Here is a 19,683-nt window from a genome sequence, read left to right as displayed (position 1 = left end):
TTGTTCTCTAGGCTGGAAGCAACCTTCTCCCTGCCCTGTCTTTCCCTTCAGCCTGCACTCGTATTGACTTCTATGCTATTTCCTAGACTGGAAGCATTTTAGAACTAGGAGGCCCTTAGAGAACTTTCTCTTTTTTCAGTCTCATTTCACGAGTAAGGAAACTGAGGCTCAGAGAGGTCGGGTTGACTTGTTCAAGTTCTCTCATTATGTTAGTGTCATTACCAGGTTTCAGAACCTAAGTATCCTGACTTCCTTGCCAGGACTCCACTCTGAGCATGATAGTGCCAGAAAGCAGGAGAAATAGAACTTATAATATAAGCATTTTTTTTGTCCATTAGAAAACAGTACGGCCATTACCATTGTCATCTTCAGTGTCTCCCTTTGCTTGTGCAGTTCCCACGCTATTACCTAGAGTTGACGTATAGCTCAGTCCAACTGGTGAACTGAAAGAGTCATTTTTGCCCTCTTCAAGCCTGGTTTCTCATCCTACCTCAAAATGATTACCCGAAAGTGGATTTCTTAAGTGCTTTTGGAAAGAGAAAAGTTATCTGATTACTTCAGATTACTCATCTATAAAGTGGTTATAACACCACCACCAATAATAATAGCAGTAATAATTAATAGATGAATAAGCTGATCTATTGCGTATGATTTATATGGAGGAAGATACAATAAGTTCTAGAAAGACAAAGAAAAATCATGAAAAACATGTTACGTAACGAAAAAGAAATCCATAGATATTAATGAAAACTGGGGTATGTGGGCAAGTATCAAAGCCTAATGAATTTACTAACAAATGACATTCTGTACCATACATGCAATATTATGAAAGTGAATTTTGCCCACTCTATTTTAGTGAATACTATTAACCAAAAAACACGATGGAGGTGATAGAGGTGAATGAATTCCTAGCCAATGCATACAGACAGAGACGATAAATCAGTAAAAAATGCACAACAAGCAACAGAATGCAACAAATGTGAATGTATAGGTAGCCACAACATATATAGACAAGTATTTCAATGAAAACCGGTACAAAGCAGACAGCAAAATAGTAAGTGTAAAAGAGTTTCATTATTGTGCTCATTCATATTTTTACCCAGCAAGTAACAGGTATTAAGCCTAGGAGAAATATATCTGTCCATGAATATAACTCATATAATAAGCAGAAAGGAAGCTTAAAAAGTATCAAGAAGGTTTTTGTATTTATCCTAGAACTTAGAATCATCTTCCACATCCAAGAAGATGACATCCCAAGACCTCAAAAAACCATCATCCCTAGAATCCAATTAAAAAAGATTTTCAAATGTAAGAAAATCCAAAGGACTCCACAACATTGTTTTAGATAAACGTGGATGTTTGTGTTTTCTTTTTTTCTTTTGCCGCGCCGCGTGGCCCTGGCCGTGAAAGCACCGAGTCCTAAGCGCTGGACCGCCAGGGAATTCCCTAAATGGGGAATTAGAGATGTGGGGCTTGACTTTTTCTTTTTCTTCTCCGGTAGCTAAGATCTACAAGCGAACGATGGCTGTTGATCAATGTGCTCTCTGTGTTAGGAAGGAAATAACTGTAAAAATTGAAAAGCAACCTTGCCTTAGAAGCTACATATCACACAAAGGAAATAGTCCTTCTGATTCAATGTAGAAGATATCATTTAAAATGTTTAATTGGTCAAATGTCTACCTAGTTTAAAAATTAGAAAGAATAGAACACTGAAAAGCAGCCCCCTAGATAACCACTTTGGTTTCTGGTTTCTAGGAAGCATCATTTCTAAAACATACTTCTAAAATGTTTCTATTCCAAACTGTCAAGTGCCAGCTGTATTCAGAGAGGCAATAAAAGAAAGAAAACGGAGTATGACTTTTCTGATAGGCTGCCCTTCCTGGTGATCCCCTGTTCTGGCCTTACTTTCCTTCTTAGTCTGTTAATGTAAGGATTTGCTACCATCAGCTTTGTTTTGCCCTGCTCTGAGCAGATTTCCCTCTGTGCTGTTTCTGCTTTAATTTAAAATCTTTGGCTCCCATCAACATTCCATGGCAAACTGCCTCTTTCTTGAGAGCTCCTCTATGCTTTCCCTCTTCATTCTTATATTTTTTTCCCATCTCTTGGTTCCTGTTGGCCTGTGCTAATGAAAACAATCCTAAACTTGCTTACGTTTGACTCTGTGCCTCCCTATATAGCCCAGTACTCTCCATCCTCTCTCCCTATTCTCTCTTTTCAACTAGTCGAAATACTAGTGGAGGGAGACCATTGGAGATGAAACATCTTGGTATATATCGCTAGTTTTCTGTGTCACCTGGCTTTTCTATGTTTCTGTTGAAACACTCTTTTGAGAAGTCTCTGATTTCATTTTCTACATGGGTACCCTTTAAGGCTCAATATTGGAAAAGAAGGGGATCAGAGTGATCAACCCAATGTGGTATCCTAACGTAACAGATAAGGAAAGCAGCAGGCTTTGTGAGGCAGTCAGTGATTTGTCCAAAGTCACACAGACAGTAAACGTCAAAGTCAAAACTGAAATTAGGTCTCCAGACTTGTAGTTCAATACTTTCCCTCATTATTCCACGCTATTTTGAATCTCCTCCTCAATTTAGGGGCACAAGAAATCGAACGCAAAACTTTCCAAAGTTTCTTTTCTTACCTGACATGGTCAGAGAAGAGGAGACATCAACTGCAGGTACAAGGGATGAGGAGACAACACTAGAGGATGTCTGAGTGGCTGCAGCTGAACGGCGCACGTGTCCAGTACAAAGGTCACTGGTTACTGGTCCAAACGGCTCCACGGAAACCCCAAGACCTCTACCAAGTGGTAGTAGGTTTGGTAGGAGAGTGATGTCACAAAGCAGGCAGTTGAAAGGTATGAGCTAGCCAATAGGGAGGTCCGATCCCCAACAGGAGGGCGGGCTTGGGTGAAGAGAGCGTAGGAGAGCTAAAACAACCCCTCAATTTCTGAGCTCTGCGGAGGAAATCCTAGAAGACAGATTTACCTCCCCCAGGCTCTTCCATTAGGGAAATCATTGCAACATTTCTTACAGACGTTCATTAATATAATTAACTAACAGTTACTTATATTCTACAGAGTATTCTATTTTATGTATCATATACTTAGAGCTATATAGATCTTATTTAACTAGTATCCTTAGGAAGGAAAGAGCCATGTAGTTTGAACTATTACAGTTGTAACTTGGTTAAAGAGCAGGGTGAAGTTTGTTGAGTGTACCCTGTGGAGAATGTTGTGGTCCAAGGCTCTTCTCTTTTAGTTTCTTCTCCTTGACTCCTACCTTCCTTGGGCTGGGCTAGGCTGGGGGCCAGGTTGGACTTGCGACTTAACATTTCTCTTCCGCTTTCTTTTTTTTTTTTTTTTTTCTTCCATTATGGGCATTGCTTCTAGGACAAGCCTTGGTCTTGCATTGGATGTTCCTTCCTGTCAACTTCCAGCAGCAGGAGTCTTCTTTTCAGTGCTTGATGCTTCACGAAATAGACTCTGCCCATTGGCAGCAAATACCAGAGAGCTAGGAGACAGAGCTGGTTGCAGACCTTTCCTCTTCCAGCCTTTGGTTGCAGTTGTTTTGCCCATGATTTGCTAGCTCTAGTTCCTTGGGCCACACAGGTATCCTGCCATCCAGCTCTTTTTATATGTGAGAGACATTCTGAACACTGTCCCTCTTTCTTTGCACAGAAGTATATACAGTGTGGCAGTTACCGTAATCTCCTCCCCCTTGCAAACAGCCCCTCTAGAATCTCGGACCTCTAGGACTCTCTGTCTTGCATGCTTGGGTGCAAGGCCAAGCACAATGAAGAGGAGAATAATTAGAGAAAGAGGAGGACATTGGTGGAGAACTGGGAGCAGGTAAGGTGAAAGGGCACCGGAGAAAAGAGATGCATGTAGGTTTTTTGGTTTCTGTGGGAAACAAGTTGACACACTTGGGCCTCATTTTGTATTAACAGAACAGAGAGTTTTAGATATAAGTAGCTAGATCGTGCAGCAACTGCCATGAAGTCTGTACACTGAAGAGAACAGTCTCACATCTAGTTTTCATTTTGTTTTATGTCATATTACCTTATTTATAGCATTCACTGGTATGTTTGTAGAACGCAGATGTTTTCAAATGCTCTGGTTTTGTCTACATGGTTATTTCCTTGTCCTATTTGTAAGGAATCCAACATTGTAAGACATATTGCATGTTTTTCTCTTGACGATTGTTTACCTTGAAGCGTCATGAGCTAACTTGAGCTGTTGGATTTTGTGGAGAAACTTTAAAAAGGGTCTGTGAAAAAGGCATTGTGGTGAGTCGCATTATGCACCCGAGCGTAAGGAGCAGATATCTGCCACCAGCCCAGCTTGGCCTGGATTGCCTCTGTGTTAGTTCCCCTGGTTAGTGCTTTTCTCCCTAACCACTCTTGTGACTGTGATAATGTGAGTTAAGGGCTGAGTTGCTAGTGATTTATGTGTGAGGTAGGCTGGTTTGAGGGAGGAAATCTATGGACCTAGTCATTTTCCTTGGTGGTAAGCTTTCAGGGGTGCAAAGATCGATCTTCCTGGGGACTTTTCTGGTACCAGGAAGATATCGCATAGATGGGACCTCCAAAGACACACATTTAATTTTTAGGCCTGTTGTTCCTATTATGGGATGTGAGTTTCTTCACTGATGGGGATGCTGCTTATCTGAGAAGAAACTGTGAAAGGTGGTGTAGTATAGAGGTGTGGCTTAAGCTTTTAAGTTTTCTTCAAGGTTTTTCCCCTAAGCTTCATACTTCAGACGGCCTACTTACATGAGACTAGTATGTGATGTCAGGCTAACAACTTCCTAAATACCTGCAAGCCAGATCAGTGTCTCTTTTCTCTATATTCCCATGGAAATCAAGGGTCCCGCCGAATTTTCCATCGAAACAGTTGATTTGTGCTGTCTCTAGGAATTCTACAGGGCGTACCGTTGCTTCCTAACCGGTGTCATTTGGGAGATCGATCCCCCTCTGTACGTTCAAATGATTAATTTTGAGACTCTGCTCATGTGTGCAGTAAACCCTTTAATTCCCTAAGACCTTCCTTTCCTCCATCTCATACCCCATGAAGCCCGCTTCAGTTTATCTCCTGAATTTCTTTGGAATCTGTCAGCTCTCCCTCAACATCCTAATACTGAACTTGCCTGTCTGTTGCGATTAGGTCCTAACTAGTGTCCATATATCTTGTTTCCCTCCAATCCATTCTTCACACAAGAAAGCTTCAAAGCAAGTTGGAACATTGCTCATAAACATCGCTCACAAACATTGTTTTGAGACTAGAAAACACACTGGTGGCCTTTAAGACTCTGCGTGCTCTAGAATCCTCTCTGCTTCTCTAGCCCCATCTTGTGCCACGTTTGCCCTCACTTTCTATGCTTCAGATACACTGAATTAACCTTAGTTCTCACTCATCTGACAGAAGTCAGTTGAGAAATTATTTTTCACTGTGATTCCTAGCATTAAGGAATTTGATGATCAGGTTTTGTATGAGGACTAAAACTAAACTGGGAAGTGGAAGAATTGCGTTTCAACTGTTTCAGTCAACACGCATGTATTAATGATACCTAAGTATTGAACACCGGGCTAGGTTTCATGAGGGATACAGAAGTTCTGGCCATCTCTGGTTTTGGGTATCCCTTATTTGTTGAGACCTTTGCGTTGTTTGGTTGCCTTTTGTCTGTTTTCCAGATGGGAAAACAGGAACAAGGGAAGTATAGGTTATTACTAGGTGGGGTTGAACAAGTGGAGCAGCAAACTGCAAAGCAGAAAGAAGAGGGACGTACTATAGAGGGATGTGATTTCCATTTTCAAGGCGCCTGCGTCCTGTGCAGGGAGACAGCCTAACATAAAATGTGCCTAACAAAAGATCTATTGACTTCTTACTAAAAATCTCCAGTTCATATAACCCAGGGGTTTATACCTTCTCCTTTAAAAGTTCTATTCCTGGGACTTCCCTGGTGGTCCAGTGGTGAAGACTCTGCGCTTCCAATGCAGCAGGCGTGGGTTCAATCCCTGGTTGGGGAGCTAAGATCCCACATGCTGCGCAGCCAAAGAAATTTTTTTCAAAAGTTATACTCCTGTGTTGTTGAATTTAGTGGTTTAGATTTTGTTTGAATGTTAAGAAGATTTCAGTTTATTTACCAGGAACAAACAAAACATAATGTAAAAATAGTTTCCCAGAAACGATTTCCATCGTTCTCTTCTTCCCTTTCTCCCGCAGACTGACTGGTGTTTCATCTTGACAAGTTCTCTGAAGTTCTCTGTCATTCCATAGGAAAGCGGTCTGGCTTGGAGGTTGCAATCCCAGGGAATTTTTCATCAGCGGGGAAGTCTCCATCACTACAGAGGAATCAAGGGAGAAGTCAGTCCCGGGTAAGTGAGATGCTCCCCCTAAACACCAACACAGCAGTCGTGTACCTTTCAAGGGGTTCAGGGGCAAGTGGGCAAGGCATTTCTACTAACTCTTCTTAAGGATCATGGACAGTGTGCCCTATGCTACGAGGTAAGCGGTGACTGTTGTAATTCTTACTGGTGATCATTTCATGTCACTGATCCTTGGCTCTCTTTGTATCTCATAGGACTGTTGTTAAGTCCAATACAAAATGAGTCTTCTTTTTAAAAAACTGAAATGTTTTACAAAGCCTAGCATTCTCATAGAGAGTCCTTTGAATTCTCCCCACTTTCCCGAGAGGCTAAGAACACTTCACACCATGAACTAGGAGAGGGGGTAGAGCCCTTTCTGATGAAATATAGAAACAAAGACAGAGTCTTAGCCTGCTTGCTCTCTGGACAGGATCTCGGACCACAAGGTCTTAAATCCTGGTATAAATGACGGAAGTGAGGACACTTCAACTGGCACTCTCATAACAAGAGTGCTGAAACACCTTCCAAAGAGACTGTAGCAGTAGACGAGGGAAGGGAGTGCTACAGTGTGGTAGTACAGGGGGAATGCTCGGCTACAGCAGTGAAAAATGTGGTACCTATTGGTGTGCTCTCGGGGTTCTTGTACATGTAGCATAGATGACCTTTACAGTGTCCCTCCCACCTTCCCACCTGCATTAGGTGTTCTGTTTTTTTGTTTGTTTGTTTGTTTTTAATTTACGTTTATTGATTGATTGATTGAACTTATTTATTCTACGTATTTATTTTTTTGGCTGCACTGGGTCCTCATTGCTGTGCACGGGCTTTCTCTAGTTGCGGCTAGCGGGGTCTACTCTTGGTTGCGGTGTGCGGGCTTCTCATCGCGGTGGCCTCTCTTGTTGCGGAGCATGGGCTGTAGGCGCGTGGGCTTCGGTAGTTGCGGCTCACGGGCTCTGGAATGCAGGCTCAGTCGTTGTGGCACATGCGCTTAGTTGCAGCACGGCATGTGGGATCTTCGCAGACCGGGGCTCGAAGCCGTGTCCCCTGCATTGGCAGGCGCCACCAGGGAAGCCCTAGCTGTTCTTACATAGAGTCTAAAAACAGAGAGCACTGAGAGAAGGTAGTGGTTATTAAAGGCTCAGGATCTAAATTCTACCTGTCTCTACACCCCTTCCCAGCTGTCGATTTGACCCCGTTTGTGAATGCCGACCTCATTCTTCAACTTGCTCTGCCGTTTGTATACTCACCTTGAAAACTTGTTTCTGTGATGCGTTGAGCAGACACAGGGTGGCAGATTGCAGAGGTGGAAGCTGGTGGTCGGATATTTGTGGGCTGAATCTCCTTCAGTCCCATTCCCATTTCTGGTTGCGCAGAGGCCCTACTTCCTGTGTATGACGCGGAGCCATAGGATTGCGGGCAGGAGCCAAGTTCTCCATACAGTGAAGACCCCAGTGTGCCTTGGTTATAGTAATATACCTGGCTTCCTTCCTGGTAGGGAAGTGACAGGCGGCTATGCCCCTGATTTGTTCGTGGGCCTCCTGATGCAGCAGTTCCCTTGGCTCTGCCCCTGTCGTCAGCTGCCCCTAGGAGGACTCTGAGCCCTAGCCACTTCTCTGGTAGATTTGCCTATTCCCCCACTATAATCACACCTGAATAAGGCAACTCAAACCTTTCAGAGATGTGTCGTGAACCTCTTGTTTTCTGAAATACCTATCTGGTGGTTGTGAGACTTAAGGCCAACCTCCCCGAGAGACTTTGTTTCTATTTCTCCTAGTAAACCTAGACTCATCTCCTGTCACCTTCAACTCTACTCCAATTGTGTTCTTTCAACCCAGACCCCTGACCCTGCTTTTTACTTCTGCCATTTCATCCTCACTCCTGCTTCCTTTCCTAAATCCATACGTCTCTTTTGGCCTTCCTAGCCCTGGGCCAAGTTCCTTCCTCTTTCCTCAGTTTTTACCCCTTTCCTTCATTCTCCCATCCAACTTTCAGGCCTTCCTTTCTCACGCCCCAGTTAGCAGCATCTCAAAATTCGAAAGGTTTATTACTCATCTATTAATTCTATTCCATTTACTTATTCGGTTCTATACCTATCTTACCTATGTATGGAAGAACCGCTGGTAGCCAAGGTGGCAGCAAGAATCCTAGCAGCTGTCACCTGACGTATCCGTAGTAGTCAGCAATTTCCATTTCTTTGTCCCTCTGGGTGAAAAATTGCAGCTTCCCCGAAGAGGTGTATCTGGCAGCATTCTCCCGTTGTTGTTGAGCCCGCCTCTTCATGGCCTCTCGCTCTGGCCTCTGCTCTTGTTCGATGGGCTTTGACATGACTGGCTCAGGCACGTTGGGTTCCCTCCATGGAACTCGTTGCTTGCTGAAGTCTTGGAGTAGAAGTTGGGTTTGGAGCTTGGGTGGGGACTGGCGCTTAGTCACAGCAGGGGGAACAGGCTCGCGCTGGAGAGAAGCGCCAGATGAAGTTTTGTAGGGTGCAGGCCTAGGAGCAGCAGGCTGAGGGACACGAGGCTGGGTATGGTTGGTCCAAGCCGGTTGGGTTGGGTTGGCCACAGTTGGCTGAGCTGGTTTGGCGGGACCTGGCAAAGAGGCAGGAGCTGGCTGGGATGAATTGACTGCAGCAGGTTGAGCTGAGTCAGTAGAACCAGGCTGGGCACGGTAAGCCACAGCAGGCCGATGTGAGGCCAGAGACTGTGGCCTCCGAGGAGCGGGTCGAGCTTGAGGCTTGTCCCAGGCAGAAAAAGGCAGAGGTATCAACTTGACCTTCCCAGGAGGAGGCCGCTCACACTGGGATGGAGATGGACACTCTGTTTCAGCACTGCTGTCTGGTTTCTGGGCTTGGACTTGCGTTTTCTCAGGCCTCTTACCCTCACGTGGGGTATGCCGCCGTGGCTGGATCGCTGGGGGTGGCTGGGGGTCTTTGGGGTTGCTTGAATTTCCCAAGAGCCGACAGGAAGAGAGCCCAGTTTTCGTCTCATTCTTCTTCCCCAGCGCATGAAGAACCTTCACAGACTCCAGCATGCGCACGCCAAGGGAGGTTCGAGGCTTTTGAAAGCTCTCTTGGCGAAGCTCAGTTTGGTGTTCCTTTCGCTTCGTGTTGGGGATTGCTGGCTTGTCTTCTGCCTTGACTTTGTTCCCTGACTGCTTGTTCTCTTCAGCCTTGTTTCTTCCTCTGGTCCTTTTGGTCTTTTCCTGCCCATGGCTCTCAGTTTTGCTGATCTTTCCGGATGCAGCTTTCTGAGGTTTGCCTTGAGAGTGCTTGGCCGTGTTCGCAGGAGCCCTGTCACTGACTGCAGCAGTGCATATAACCGCTTCTCCCCCTAACAGGCACTCTGGATCCTTTGGCTGGATTTTGGCCTTGGGAGCACCACCGATAGGCTCAGAGGCTTTCTGTTTGTTCTTCCTGGGTTGATCAGAGGGAACCTTTACGACACTTGGCTTTTCCTGCACCTGATTCACCTTAATGGCTCTGGTGTCTTCAGCTTTGATCACGTTGGGACCTTGGGATCGATCAAGATCTTTCCAAGAATTAAAGAGCTGGGGAAGGTGAATATCCTCCGCCAGTGTAGTAATGTCTGCAAGACCACTGCTAGGTTCAGTCCCATTTTCAAGTGTCCCTAGGTCCTGACGACTCAGGCTGTTCTCTCCCAGATCAGCATTTTCAGAACCAGGCTGCTCCTCTTGGCTGAGGGGATCGGTGCAGGCCAGCGGCTGGGGAATATCAGGGATTCCTAAAGGGAGTAGTGGAGGATCTTGGTTTTCTATTGGGATCTGGTAGGCCTCCAGAGGCTTTGACAGCTTGGTTTTGATATCCTCCACGTTCTTACTCTCTGTTTGTCCCTGGCTTGGAGCTGGAGGCAGGGCCAGGAGACGCCTGGCACTCTGGACTGGAGCTGTCACTGAAATGTCCCCAAGTTCAGATGGTGGGTTACTCTCAAGTATGTGACTGTTTCTGCTACTGCAGGACTTGGGGAGTTCTTGAGTTTGTGTCACACAAAACGTCTGGCTTGGAGGTTGCAATCCCAGGGAATTTTTCATCACCAGGGAAGTCTCCATCACTACAAAGGGATCAAGGGAGAAGTCAGTCCCTGGTAAATGAGATGCTCCCCCTAAACACCAACACAGCAGTCATGTACCTTTCAAGGGGTTCAGGGGCAAGATGGGCAAGGCATTTCTACTAACTCTTCTTAAGGATCATGGACAGTGCCCTGTGCTACGAGGTAAGCGGTGACTGTTGTAATGCTTAACTGGTGATCATTTCATGTCACTGATCCTTGGCTCTCTTTGTATCTCATAGGACTGTTGTAAGTCCAATACAAAATGAGTCTTCTTTTTAAACAACTGAAATGTTTTACAAAGCCTAGCATTCTCATATAGAGTCCTTTCAGTTCTCCCCACTTTCCCGAGAGGCTAAGAACACTTCACACCATGAACTAGGAGAGGGGGTAGAGCCCTTTCTGATGAAATACAGAAACAAAGACAGAGTCTTAGCCTGCTTGCTCTCTGGACAGGATCTCGGACCACAAGGTCTTAAATCCTGGTATAAATGACGGAAGTGAGGACACTTCAACTGGCACTCTCATAACAAGAGTTCTGAGACACCTTCCAAAGAGACTGTAGCAGTAGACGAGGGAAGGGAGTGCTACAGTGTGGTAGTACAGGGGGAATGCTCGGCTACAGCAGTGAAAAATGTGGTACCTATTGGTGTGCTCTCGGGGTTCTTGTACATGTAGCATAGATGACCTTTACAGTGTCCCTGCCACCTTCCCACCTGCATTAGGTGTTCTTTTTGTTTTTTTGTTTTTTTTAATTTACGTTTATTTATTGATTGATTGTTTGAACTTATTTATTCTACGTATTTATTTTTTTGGCTGCACAGGGTCTTCATTGCTGTGCACGGGCTTTCTCTAGTTGCGGCTAGCGGGGTCTACTCTTGGTTGCGGTGTGCGGGCTTCTCTTGTTGCGGAGCATGCGCTCTAGGCGCGTGGGCTTCGGTAGTTGCGGCTCACGGGCTCTAGAATGCAGGCTCAGTCGTTGTGGCACATGGGCTTAGTTGCTCCACGGCATGTGGGATCTTCCCAGACCAGGGCTCGAACCCGTGTCCCCCGCATTGCATTGGCAGGCGGATTCTTAACCACGGCGCCACCAGGGAAGCCCTAGGTGTTCTTATATAGAGTCTAAAAACAGAGGGCACTGAGCGAAGGTAGTGGTTACTAAAGGCTCAGGATCTAAATTCTACCTGTCTCTACACCCCTTCCCAGCTGTCGATTTGACCCCATTTGTGAATGCCGACCTCATTCTTCAACTTTCTCTGCCGTTTGTATACTCACCTTGAAAACTTGTTTCTGTGATGCGTTGAGCAGACACAGGGTGGCAGATTGCAGAGGTGGAAGCTGGTGGTCGGATATTTGTGGGCTGAATCTCCTTCAGTCCCATTCCCATTTCTGGTTGCGCAGAGGCCCTACTTCCTGTGTATGACGCGGAGCCATAGGATTGCGGGCAGGAGCCAAGTTCTCCATACAGTGAAGACCCCAGTGTGCCTTGGTTATAGTAATATACCTGGCTTCCTTCCTGGTAGGGAAGTGACAGGCGGCTATGCCCCTGATTTGGAATCTGAGATGGTGCTCCCTGAGCAAGCCTGGCAGAAAGTGATGGATATAGAGGGACCATGTTATTGGCGTCTGAAGTTTTATCATACTGGGCTGCCATAAACATGGAGGAAGCAGCTGGGTGCCGGTCAGTGAGTGCCAGAGTAAAGTCTCCGAGTGAAGAGGAATTCTTTTCAGTGCTTCCTGTGATGTCCCACTCAAGAACACCTGGATAGGAAGGAGCTGAAGTGGAGATCTGGCTGTGGTCAGTAACTCCAGATAACATAGTCGTGCTGGAATGTTGGTAAAGGTAGGCACTACCCATGAGTGTCTGGAAAGAGGTACCGGTAGCCGATGCCGAACTGACGGCAGGGGCAGAGACTCTGGAGAAGTTGCAGACACTTCGTGTTAGGGAAGTTGCATTGCTCACCACAGGAAGAGAATGCTGCAGAGAATTTAGAGTTCCAAGTAGAGATGGATTTTGGAAATTTTCTGTAAGAACAAGAGGGTCATGAAAAACTCAGGGAGGTTGAGAAATTCTCACTACGTTTGAGGAACAGCATTATCTTAAGGTTCTTGCTCTCAGGACACCTCTACCATCGACCCTTCCTGAGAAACCCAAAATCAGACAGTTAATGATGGCTGTAAGGACTGAGCAGTTTTCCACTGTTCTGTATTAACTGCCTGTGCTCCCATCTTGGGCACAGATGGGCAGAAGAGCCAAGTGGTATGGTTCAGACATTGTTCTCTAGGCTGGAAGCAACCTTCTCCCTGCCCTGTCTTTCCCTTCAGCCTGCACTCGTATTGACTTCTATGCTATTTCCTAGACTGGAAGCATTTTAGAACTAGGAGGCCCTTAGAGAACTTTCTCTTTTTTCAGTCTCATTTCACGAGTAAGGAAACTGAGGCTCAGAGAGGTCGGGTTGACTTGTTCAGGTTCTCTCATTATGTTAGTGTCATTACCAGGTTTCAGAACCTAAGTATCCTGACTTCCTTGCCAGGACTCCACTCTGAGCATGATAGTGCCAGAAAGCAGGAGAAATAGAACTTATAATATAAGCATTTTTTTTGTCCATTAGAAAACAGTACGGCCATTACCATTGTCATCTTCAGTGTCTCCCTTTGCTTGTGCAGTTCCCACGCTATTACCTAGAGTTGACGTATAGCTCAGTCCAACTGGTGAACTGAAAGAGTCATGTTTGCCCTCTTCAAGCCTGGTTTCTCATCCTACCTCAAAATGATTACCCGAAAGTGGATTTCTTAAGTGCTTTTGGAAAGAGAAAAGTTATCTGATTACTTCAGACTACTCATCTATAAAGTGGTTATAACACCACCACCAATAATAATAGCAGTAATAATTAATAGATGAATAAGCTGATCTATTGCGTATGATTTATATGGAGGAAGATACAATAAGTTCTAGAAAGACAAAGAAAAATCATGAAAAACATGTTACGTAACGAAAAAGAAATCCATAGATATTAATGAAAACTGGGGTATGTGGGCAAGTATCAAAGCCTAATGAATTTACTAACAAATGACATTCTGTACCATACATGCAATATTATGAAAGTGAATTTTGCCCACTCTATTTTAGTGAATACTATTAACCAAAAAACACGATGGAGGTGATAGAGGTGAATGAATTCCTAGCCAATGCATACAGACAGAGACGATAAATCAGTAAAAAATGCATAACAAGCAACAGAATGCAACAAATGTGAATGTATAGGTAGCCACAACATATATAGACAAGTATTTCAATGAAAACCGGTACAAAGCAGACAGCAAAATAGTAAGTGTAAAAGAGTTTCATTATTGTGCTCATTCATATTTTTACCCAGCAAGTAACAGGTATTAAGCCTAGGAGAAATATATCTTTCCATGAATATAACTCATATAATAAGCAGAAAGGAAGCTTAAAAAGTATCAAGAAGGTTTTTGTATTTATCCTAGAACTTAGAATCATCTTCCACATCCAAGAAGATGACATCCCAAGACCTCAAAAAACCATCATCCCTAGAATCCAATTAAAAAAGATTTTCAAATGTAAGAAAATCCAAAGGACTCCACAACATTGTTTTAGATAAACGTGGATGTTTGTGTTTTCTTTTTTTCTTTTGCCGCGCCGCGTGGCCCTGGCCGTGAAAGCACCGAGTCCTAAGCGCTGGACCGCCAGGGAATTCCCTAAATGGGGAATTAGAGATGTGGGGCTTGACTTTTTCTTTTTCTTCTCCGGTAGCTAAGATCTACAAGCGAACGATGGCTGTTGATCAATGTGCTGTCTGTGTTAGGAAGGAAATAACTGTAAAAATTGAAAAGCAACCTTGCCTTAGAAGCTACATATCACACAAAGGAAATAGTCCTTCTGATTCAATGTAGAAGATATCATTTAAAATGTTTAATTGGTCAAATGTCTACCTAGTTTAAAAATTAGAAAGAATAGAACACTGAAAAGCAGCCCCCTAGATAACCACTTTGGTTTCTGGTTTCTAGGAAGCATCATTTCTAAAACATACTTCTAAAATGTTTCTATTCCAAACTGTCAAGTGCCAGCTGTATTCAGAGAGGCAATAAAAGAAAGAAAACGGAGTATGACTTTTCTGATAGGCTGCCCTTCCTGGTGATCCCCTGTTCTGGCCTTACTTTCCTTCTTAGTCTGTTAATGTAAGGATTTGCTACCATCAGCTTTGTTTTGCCCTGCTCTGAGCAGATTTCCCTCTGTGCTGTTTCTGCTTTAATTTAAAATCTTTGGCTCCCATCAACATTCCATGGCAAACTGCCTCTTTCTTGAGAGCTCCTCTATGCTTTCCCTCTTCATTCTTATATTTTTTTCCCATCTCTTGGTTCCTGTTGGCCTGTGCTAATGAAAACAATCCTAAACTTGCTTACGTTTGACTCTGTGCCTCCCTATATAGCCCAGTACTCTCCATCCTCTCTCCCTATTCTCTCTTTTCAACTAGTCGAAATACTAGTGGAGGGAGACCATTGGAGATGAAACATCTTGGTATATATCGCTAGTTTTCTGTGTCACCTGGCTTTTCTATGTTTCTGTTGAAACACTCTTTTGAGAAGTCTCTGATTTCATTTTCTACATGGGTACCCTTTAAGGCTCAATATTGGAAAAGAAGGGGATCAGAGTGATCAACCCAATGTGGTATCCTAACGTAACAGATAAGGAAAGCAGCAGGCTTTGTGAGGCAGTCAGTGATTTGTCCAAAGTCACACAGACAGTAAACGTCAAAGTCAAAACTGAAATTAGGTCTCCAGACTTGTAGTTCAATACTTTCCCTCATTATTCCACGCTAGTTTGAATCTCCTCCTCAATTTAGGGGCACAAGAAATCGAACGCAAAACTTTCCAAAGTTTCTTTTCTTACCTGACATGGTCAGAGAAGAGGAGACATCAACTGCAGGTACAAGGGATGAGGAGACAACACTAGAGGATGTCTGAGTGGCTGCAGCTGAACGGCGCACGTGTCCAGTACAAAGGTCACTGGTTACTGGTCCAAACGGCTCCACGGAAACCCCAAGACCTCTACCAAGTGGTAGTAGGTTTGGTAGGAGAGTGATGTCACAAAGCAGGCAGTTGAAAGGTATGAGCTAGCCAATAGGGAGGTCCGATCCCCAACAGGAGGGCGGGCTTGGGTGAAGAGAGCGTAGGAGAGCTAAAACAACCCCTCAATTTCTGAGCTCTGGGGAGGAAATCCTAGAAGACAGATTTACCTCCCCCAGGCTCTTCCATTAGGGAAATCATTGCAACATTTCTTACAGACGTTCATTAATATAATTAACTAACAGTTACTTATATTCTACAGAGTATTCTATTTTATGTATCATATACTTAGAGCTATATAGATCTTATTTAACTAGTATCCTTAGGAAGGAAAGAGCCATGTAGTTTGAACTATTACAGTTGTAACTTGGTTAAAGAGCAGGGTGAAGTTTGTTGAGTGTACCCTGTGGAGAATGTTGTGGTCCAAGGCTCTTCTCTTTTAGTTTCTTCTCCTTGACTCCTACCTTCCTTGGGCTGGGCTAGGCTGGGGGCCAGGTTGGACTTGCGACTTAACATTTCTCTTCCGCTTTCTTTTTTTTTTTTTTTTTTCTTCCATTATGGGCATTGCTTCTAGGACAAGCCTTGATCTTGCATTGGATGTTCCTTTCTGTCAACTTCCAGCAGCAGGAGTCTTCTTTTCAGTGCTTGATGCTTCACTAAATAGACTCTGCCCATTGGCAGCAAATACCAGAGAGCTAGGAGACAGAGCTGGTTGCAGACCTTTCCTCTTCCAGCCTTTGGTTGCAGTTGTTTTGCCCATGATTTGCTAGCTCTAGTTCCTTGGGCCACACAGGTATCCTGCCATCCAGCTCTTTTTATATGTGAGAGACATTCTGAACACTGTCCCTCTTTCTTTGCACAGAAGTATATACAGTGTGGCAGTTACCGTAATCTCCTCCCCCTTGCAAACAGCCCCTCTAGAATCTCGGACCTCTAGGACTCTCTGTCTTGCATGCTTGGGTGCAAGGCCAAGCACAATGAAGAGGAGAATAATTAGAGAAAGAGGAGGACATTGGTGGAGAACTGGGAGCAGGTAAGGTGAAAGGGCACCGGAGAAAAGAGATGCATGTAGGTTTTTTGGTTTCTGTGGGAAACAAGTTGACACACTTGGGCCTCATTTTGTATTAACAGAACAGAGAGTTGTAGATATAAGTAGCTAGATCGTGCAGCAACTGCCATGAAGTCTGTACACTGAAGAGAACAGTCTCACATCTAGTTTTCATTTTGTTTTATGTCATATTACCTTATTTATAGCATTCACTGGTATGTTTGTAGAACGCAGATGTTTTCAAATGCTCTGGTTTTGTCTACATGGTTATTTCCTTGTCCTATTTGTAAGGAATCCAACATTGTAAGACATATTGCATGTTTTTCTCTTGACGATTGTTTACCTTGAAGCGTCATGAGCTAACTTGAGCTGTTGGATTTTGTGGAGAAACTTTAAAAAGGGTCTGTGAAAAAGGCATTGTGGTGAGTCGCATTATGCACCCGAGCGTAAGGAGCAGATATCTGCCACCAGCCCAGCTTGGCCTGGATTGCCTCTGTGTTAGTTCCCCTGGTTAGTGCTTTTCTCCCTAACCACTCTTGTGACTGTGATAATGTGAGTTAAGGGCTGAGTTGCTAGTGATTTATGTGTGAGGTAGGCTGGTTTGAGGGAGGAAATCTATGGACCTAGTCATTTTCCTTGGTGGTAAGCTTTCAGGGGTGCAAAGATCGATCTTCCTGGGGACTTTTCTGGTACCAGGAAGATATCGCATAGATGGGACCTCCAAAGACACACATTTAATTTTTAGGCCTGTTGTTCCTATTATGGGATGTGAGTTTCTTCACTGATGGGGATGCTGCTTATCTGAGAAGAAACTGTGAAAGGTGGTGTAGTATAGAGGTGTGGCTTAAGCTTTTAAGTTTTCTTCAAGGTTTTTCCCCTAAGCTTCATACTTCAGACGGCCTACTTACATGAGACTAGTATGTGATGTCAGGCTAACAACTTCCTAAATACCTGCAAGCCAGATCAGTGTCTCTTTTCTCTATATTCCCATGGAAATCAAGGGTCCCGCCGAATTTTCCATCGAAACAGTTGATTTGTGCTGTCTCTAGGAATTCTACAGGGCGTACCGTTGCTTCCTAACCGGTGTCATTTGGGAGATCCACCTCTGTACGTTCAAATGATTAATTTTGAGACTCTGCTCATGTGTGCAGTAAACCCTTTAATTCCCTAAGACCTTCCTTTCCTCCATCTCATACCCCATGAAGCCCGCTTCAGTTTATCTCCTGAATTTCTTTGGAATCTGTCAGCTCTCCCTCAACATCCTAATACTGAACTTGCCTGTCTGTTGCGATTAGGTCCTAACTAGTGTCCATATATCTTGTTTCCCTCCAATCCATTCTTCACACAAGAAAGCTTCAAAGCAAGTTGGAACATTGCTCATAAACATCGCTCACAAACATTGTTTTGAGACTAGAAAACACACTGGTGGCCTTTAAGACTCTGCGTGCTCTAGAATCCTCTCTGCTTCTCTAGCCCCATCTTGTGCCACGTTTGCCCTCACTTTCTATGCTTCAGATACACTGAATTAACCTTAGTTCTCACTCATCTGACAGAAGTCAGTTGAGAAATTATTTTTCACTGTGATTCCTAGCATTAAGGAATTTGATGATCAGGTTTTGTATGAGGACTAAAACTAAACTGGGAAGTGGAAGAATTGCGTTTCAACTGTTTCAGTCAACACGCATGTATTAATGATACCTAAGTATTGAACACCGGGCTAGGTTTCATGAGGGATACAGAAGTTCTGGCCATCTCTGGTTTTGGGTATCCCTTATTTGTTGAGACCTTTGCGTTGTTTGGTTGCCTTTTGTCTGTTTTCCAGATGGGAAAACAGGAACAAGGGAAGTATAGGTTATTACTAGGTGGGGTTGAACAAGTGGAGCAGCAAACTGCAAAGCAGAAAGAAGAGGGACGTACTATAGAGGGATGTGATTTCCATTTTCAAGGCGCCTGCGTCCTGTGCAGGGAGACAGCCTAACATAAAATGTGCCTAACAAAAGATCTATTGACTTCTTACTAAAAATCTCCAGTTCATATAACCCAGGGGTTTATACCTTCTCCTTTAAAAGTTCTATTCCTGGGACTTCCCTGGTGGTCCAGTGGTGAAGACTCTGCGCTTCCAATGCAGCAGGCGTGGGTTCAATCCCTGGTTGGGGAGCTAAGATCCCACATGCTGCGCAGCCAAAGAAATTTTTTTCAAAAGTTATACTCCTGTGTTGTTGAATTTAGTGGTTTAGATTTTGTTTGAATGTTAAGAAGATTTCAGTTTATTTACCAGGAACAAACAAAACATAATGTAAAAATAGTTTCCCAGAAACGATTTCCATCGTTCTCTTCTTCCCTTTCTCCCGCAGACTGACTGGTGTTTCATCTTGACAAGTTCTCTGAAGTTCTCTGTCATTCCATAGGAAAGCTGTCTGGCTTGGAGGTTGCAATCCCAGGGAATTTTTCATCAGCGGGGAAGTCTCCATCACTACAGAGGAATCAAGGTTGAAGTCAGTCCCGGGTAAGTGAGATGCTCCCCCTAAACACCAACACAGCAGTCGTGTACCTTTCAAGGGGTTCAGGGGCAAGATGGGCAAGGCATTTCTACTAACTCTTCTTAAGGATCATGGACAGTGTGCCCTATGCTACGAGGTAAGCGGTGACTGTTGTAATTCTTACTGGTGATCATTTCATGTCACTGATCCTTGGCTCTCTTTGTATCTCATAGGACTGTTGTTAAGTCCAATACAAAATGAGTCTTCTTTTTAAAAAACTGAAATGTTTTACAAAGCCTAGCATTCTCATAGAGAGTCCTTTGAATTCTCCCCACTTTCCCGAGAGGCTAAGAACACTTCACACCATGAACTAGGAGAGGGGGTAGAGCCCTTTCTGATGAAATATAGAAACAAAGACAGAGTCTTAGCCTGCTTGCTCTCTGGACAGGATCTCGGACCACAAGGTCTTAAATCCTGGTATAAATGACGGAAGTGAGGACACTTCAACTGGCACTCTCATAACAAGAGTGCTGAAACACCTTCCAAAGAGACTGTAGCAGTAGACGAGGGAAGGGAGTGCTACAGTGTGGTAGTACAGGGGGAATGCTCGGCTACAGCAGTGAAAAATGTGGTACCTATTGGT

General features: G+C 44.2%; 1 long non-coding RNA gene across 10 annotated transcripts in view; it reads left to right on the top strand.

The window, feature by feature from the left end:
* LOC309653911 overlaps positions 1–19,683 on the top strand; it is a 136,171-nt gene that overhangs the window by 29,776 nt on the left and 86,712 nt on the right. For 2 of the 10 annotated variants that reach the window (XR_014259610.1, XR_014259611.1), the window contains exons 2-3: positions 6,275–6,372; positions 18,969–19,066. This is a non-coding gene — a long non-coding RNA (uncharacterized lncRNA). Of the gene's footprint in view, positions 1–6,245; positions 6,373–10,354; positions 10,461–12,025; positions 12,223–18,968; positions 19,067–19,683 lie in introns of those variants that run through there. The other 8 variants (XR_014259612.1, XR_014259613.1, XR_014259608.1 and 5 more) reach the window with 7 other exon arrangements.

Source organism: Balaenoptera physalus, assembly GCF_965194825.1.
Source record: "Balaenoptera physalus genome assembly, contig: HAP1_SCAFFOLD_1454, whole genome shotgun sequence".
NCBI lineage: Eukaryota > Metazoa > Chordata > Mammalia > Artiodactyla > Balaenopteridae > Balaenoptera > Balaenoptera physalus.
The sequence above is the reverse complement of the archived record's forward strand: the minus strand, read 5'-3'. Positions and strand labels throughout refer to the sequence as shown.